Here is a 6,351-nt window from a genome sequence, read left to right as displayed (position 1 = left end):
TATAAATGTTATGTTTTATTTAAAGACACTCGCAACTGCAGAGGTTATATCAGCGTCGCCGGATGTGCCGGAATTTTGTCCCGCAGGAATTCTTTTACATGCCAGTAAATCTACTGACATGAACCTGTCGCATTTAAGCACACTTAAATGCCATCTACCTGGCCCGGGATCGAACCCGCAACCTTGGGCATAGAAGGCCAGCGCTACTTAACAAAATGTTCATATTTGATGCAAAGTATCAAAATAAGAGTTCCTGAACATAAAGTAGTCTAAATATTGGATAAAGCTGTACAGTCACAAAAAATAGTTCCAATTATGATTGTATTGTATTTATTTACATTCCATGGTAAGTATTCGTACATCGCTTCACAGCTTCAACATGGAACATGTAAAAAATTCTTAATTATAGTCACAGTCTAGTTGAAATATATACAGAAGAGTTTTACAATATAGTCTACTAGTACAACACATAGCCTATGTTTAGTACCAATACTTAATGCAAGACAGAAATATTCATGAAGCGTTATTGAATGTCACAAATTCACCTACAGTATAGAAAGTGTGAAAAATTAGGCACTGCTTTAATTTTGCCTTAAATATATTTATTATATATTTATTATAGTTCCCAGACAAAAAAGAAAAAATATATATACATACATATAATCATTGAAACCTCACATTTATTTTATTTCATTAGCTTCCTCAAATTAGAGGCTGCCATTAGACAAAGCATACAAAACAATACAAGAACAAAATAGAAGATGAGAGCTAAAAAAAGTAAGAAAAAAGGCAAACAAATACAGAAACAAACAAAGGCAGTTTACGGAAGAAAAAAAAATTCAAGTAAAGAATCAATGAAAGCTAAGAAGGAAAAAGAAAAATGATAATGGTGCGTCAATTTTTTTCCATACACTGAATTAGAGTCCATATACGTGGTTCCTTAAAAGTTTGACTGACTCTTTAATTATGAGGAGGGCCAGTTTATTCAGAAAAGATTTGTGTAGTCCTAGGGTCTTACAGAATTGAGAGGAGAAGTTGGGTATCGTTCCTCTAGCTCCAAACATCAATCCCGTAACACTGATATCGTGAAGTTGGTATTTATCTTTATAATACGGATACTTTATAATTTACATATATATATATATATATATATATATATATATAATTTCTAAATTTAACAGCTATTTAATATAATACGTTTTATCTTGCACTTGCGACTAATTTTGTGCAATACTCAACTCATTTTAATATGTTGTTACAATTCATTCAATTCCAGTTATTTAATTTATTTTTTCCATTCTAATTCTTTCACCAAAAAAAAAAGATATAGACCTATTTGTCTTTGTAATTTTATATTATTATTATTATTATTATTATTATTATTATTATTATTATTATTATTATTATTGTTATTCATGAGTTTTCTTATGGCTATTTCTTCATTCATTTGTAGCAGCTTTTCATTTATGAATTTCATCCGTATTTCTCTTGTATCTTGACATTAAAAAATATGAATGTCATCTTCCCTATGTCCACATAATGTGCATGTGCCTTGAGATATATTACGTCTATTACTTCTTAATCTCCAAATCCCCAGTCCGAACCAGACTAGTCCAAATCTTTCTCATTTTCATATTATCTATATATGTACCCCGACCCCATCTCCTTTTATATTCATTAAAAAAACATTAAGGAGAGCATTTCGTTGATACTACTAAAATTATTTTGTCTAGTAATATTTTTACAACTTGATTTAATTAAATTTAGGGTTGCTGCGCTGTTTCTAGTAGCCAAGTTATCCTATAACCATCCTAATCCTATATTAAAAATGTTATTTTTAATTTTTGCGATTGCCATATTTGTCGTCTTTTCAATTTGTTTTAATAAATATTGTTTAATAAACGTATTTTGGTCGCTTTGGATTTTTTTAATTAAATAAATTTTACCCTAAATATTCTTATGTTTTGAGTTTGATTTTTCATATCCATAGGGACGCTATTAAAAATTTTTACTGCCATATAACGCACTCCTTTTTGATAGCACGATAGACGTGCCGATGGAGTATGAAAGTCATTTTTGACAAGTGTTTTTACTATGAACCGTTAAATTAGTGACAGAGTTTTGAATATTACATACAAGGAAGTTTAGCCTATTAATGAAAAAATATACCGACAACCCATGGGAATTATTTGTATTTTTTTAAATAGTCCTACACGATTCCCTAGATGCAGCATCTACTATTATTCTAATTACTGTTTTTCGTAATAGAAATGTACTGTTACTACTATCTGCAGAATTTCCCCAGTATGTTATTCAAAAACTCATTATCGAATAGAAGTATACAAAGTATATTGTTTTTAAGGTATTGATATTTACAATTTCTTCCATACATCTAATACCAAAATAAGCTGAATTTACTTTGCGGGTAATGTTTTTGATAAGATTTTTCCAATTTAACACATTATCGATTTGTAAGCCAAGAAAATTGGTTGTTGTCAAAGAGCGTATTCCGAATCTCACCGGTGAGCAGTCCGATGGCATCACGGTGTTCCGAATTCCACCGATGACGTCATTGATGCTCCACCGGTGTCGCACCGGTGCCATCAACTTGCAGAGGTGGTGGAAGGCTCCATCAGCCGCCATCAGTGAATCTGATTGGTTCTTGTATAGGGCGGGAATTAGCAGACGAATGACATCGTGCACTGTTGTGTCATGGCGGTGTGTTCTGCTTTAGTTCTGCTGTATTGTTTGTAATGAGCACAACGTAAAAACAATATGTTAATGGCTTATGAGCGAACGGACCAGTTATTACTACCGGTTAAAGAAATAAGTTGTTTATGATCTCTTTTATTTGAACGAGATGGAAGTACGGAAATTTCGCAAAATTTTGCTAGCGTAGCACAGATAACCACTTACACTGTCGCCATGACAGCATCGATTCTTCCAGCAGTTTTGTTCCTTATTTTCGTGCAACGTGACGTCATTGATGCCACCGGACCGGTGAGATTCGGAATACGCTGATTTCTATTAGGGATCTATTATTAATTATTGCGCTTGACATATGCAGGGTAAATACTAAAATGTCATCTTGGAAGACCGGAGTGTGATAAGAGGATATTGTGGCGATGAATTCGAGATAGGAGATGATTTAGTTATAGAGATATAAGAGGCAATAATGAGAAGTCAAATGGTGTCATAGATACTTTTCATCAATAGCGCGTAGTAATTGGAGTTAAATGTCTAGAACACAACAGCGATGTGTTGTGTGTGACATCTACCTGCCCCTGAAATGATAGATTTCTTAGCTTCAGTGCAAGAACTGCGAAGAAAATAACTATAGCTGGTCTGTCTTCAAGTACTGTACTGTGAGTTCTCTGTGCAGTATCCATGTTCAAACTGATTTACAATACGTATATCTGTTTCGCATTGTGAAGTAAGGTAAGCAAGTGATGTTTACATTACGTACGTCAGGCAGGCGCAGGTTTTCAAAGTGTGGTGCGCAACTCGTCCGTTGTCCGGCGTTGAACTAAATTCTAGCAAATCTCTGTACACGATGAATGGAGTAAAGAAAGTGTAATTTAGAAGTACAGGGTGTTCGACGAGGACATGAGGGAGTTCAATCAACTCGTGCATACATAAACGTTTCCCACGGAAATAATACTTGCCCCATTAAACATTTGGAAATAATTGCAAGCTAGAGTAATTCGTTCCTATCTTATTTATGCATATTTTGATGTGATCCACTACGCTCTGGTCTTCGAAGACGACATTCATAATTCACTCTATGTAATATGATAACAGCATAGGAAATCGAACTGTAATATAAAATTTGTCAATAATCTATTCACTTCTAAAGAGTACAGACATCTCCGTATTCAGGTAAGCACGAACTGCATTGTGGAAATGTGACGGAGCCCCATCTTGCTGAAAGATGAAATCGTCATCGAGATCTTGTCTAAGTTGAGGCACCAACCATTGCTCCAACATGTCCAGAAATGAATGTCCAGTCACAGTAGCCTCAATGAAGAAGAAAGGTCCGTACAGTTTTCGTTGTGACAACGCGCAGAAAACATTCACCTTTGGTGAATCACGCTCATGTTCAATGATTCTGTGAGGTTTCTGTGCACCCCAAATACGACAGTTGTGCTTTTTAATTTTCCCACTCGTATGGAATGTCGCTTCGTCGCTGAAAATTAAGCGGCTGAATAAGTCATCGTCGTCTGCTACGAGTTTTCTTGCCAGCTACAACAACAGGCAGCAAAGGTGAATGTTGGATAGGACGTGCTGGAGTAAGGGACATGTTTCATGACATGGCCACCAACGTCACCCGATATGACTGCATGTGACTTTTTTTTCTATGGGGGTACCTAAAGGACCGTGTGTTTGTACCGCTTTTGCCACGTGATTTAGAGGAACTAAAAACCAGAATTCGAGAAGCTGCCGCCACGGTCACAGAGGATATGTTGAAAAGGGTATGGGAAGAGTTTGATTATCGTTTGGACATCTGCCGAGTCACTCGTGGTTCATACATTGAATCTCTGTAAGGTGTAAAATGAACTTTGAGAGTTTGACTTTAAACTGACGTGTGTTTGAAAGTACTATCATTAATAGTTTTTGTGTAATAAAATATTGAAAGTGTTACCGGACTTTTGATATGCCCTGTAGATGAAAAATTTATGGTAACAGTATAGTGCAATTTCGGTGACGGAATAAGAGAAAGTAGATACGTGTTGAATACTTGGCTACAGCCAATTATCCATCAGAGATACATATTTTACATAATCTGTAAGTAATTTTGTTCTCGGTTGTGAAAACAGATCACTATAGCAACTAGTATTTTACTAGCTAGGGTTTCTTCGCCAACTGATCTGAACACTAGGATTTCAGTAATGACCAACTTATAGACTGTTTGACATATGTATTATGTATGTTCATTATAACATGCGACATGTTTGACATTTCAAGAGACACTTGATACATGTTAGAGGGAGAAGCGAGTTGTGGCATTTGTAGGACATTAAACTATGATGTGGAGAGGTGGAAGGATACAATACAGCTGACATTGGATGCCGCACACATTTGGCTTAATGAACATACACTAGTAAACAATATACTAGTTTGTGTACCAGCACACACAAACACGCATAATATTATAAATTTAAAATATACAGGTTTATTTAATATATTTTAAAATGCTATGTGGTAAAAAAGAAAAAAAAATATATTTTATATATCGTCGTTGTTCCTGCAGTAACTCCCATGTGACATATTTATCCATTTTCAGATTATTTTTGCTCTATTAAATAAGTTAAATAGTGATACAACAAATAATAAAATTTACTATACGTAATTATATTTATTTGTTTCGAAAATGTAAGAATTCACAGTCTCCTATAGGCCTATACGGCTGCCATAGGATGAATAAATGTGTTTTCTCTTCATACTTAAAAAATTTATATTTTGCACATAGGAGTTATTGGAGGAACAACGACGATATGTTTCATAACTTCTGCGAGGGCATTTTCGTACGTCATGTCCGGAACGCACGTTTCATTTATTATTTTGGCGAAGTTTGCTTGGTATAAAGTTCCGAAAAGTGTTAAAATAAATCTTGAAGAATGGGTAATGTCCCATATTTTTTCATTTGAAAAATCTTAAAAATTTCGCAGAGATTTTGGGTTTTCCAAATTGGGGAAATATGCGTGTCTGATATGCGTCATTTATTTATTTATTTATTTATTTATTTATTTACTTATTTACTTATTTATTTATTTATTTATTTATTTATTTATTTATTTATTTATTTATTTATTTATTCTGGTGCAGTTAAGGCCATCAGGCCTTCTCTTCCACAACACCAGGAATACAAATATAACAATAATAGAAATAAACAGAAAAAAATACACTATAGACAAAGTAAAGCTACACAAGAAATAAAGAGAGAGAGAAAAAAACACTATAAACAAAGTAAAGCCACACAAAAATATACAGAGGTTGCAGTCACACAAACTTTAAATGAGTGATTAAGTATCATAATTAATTGTATCCTAACTAATTAACTGGAACGAAAGTTTGAACCCAATTTTCGTCGCTATCTCAATTTAAAAACTATTTTTTTTTTCTGAATCGAAAGAGGGCAGATTCAAAAAGATCTACCACGTTTTTCCCCACCCAAAAATATTATAGAAATAAACGTAGTTAACAGATTTAAACCAATAAATGTAGTCTCGGCGTTATATCCGGAACGATAGAATGATCCATATAAATATGAACCACTGACTTCACTTGTTACACTTATGAACGATTCTAGTGACCTCCTATTACGTAATTAAACACTGTGCCCGATATGAA

Source organism: Periplaneta americana, chromosome 1 (genome assembly GCF_040183065.1).
Source record: "Periplaneta americana isolate PAMFEO1 chromosome 1, P.americana_PAMFEO1_priV1, whole genome shotgun sequence".
Taxonomy (NCBI): domain Eukaryota; kingdom Metazoa; phylum Arthropoda; class Insecta; order Blattodea; family Blattidae; genus Periplaneta; species Periplaneta americana.
The sequence above is the reverse complement of the archived record's forward strand: the minus strand, read 5'-3'. Positions refer to the sequence as shown.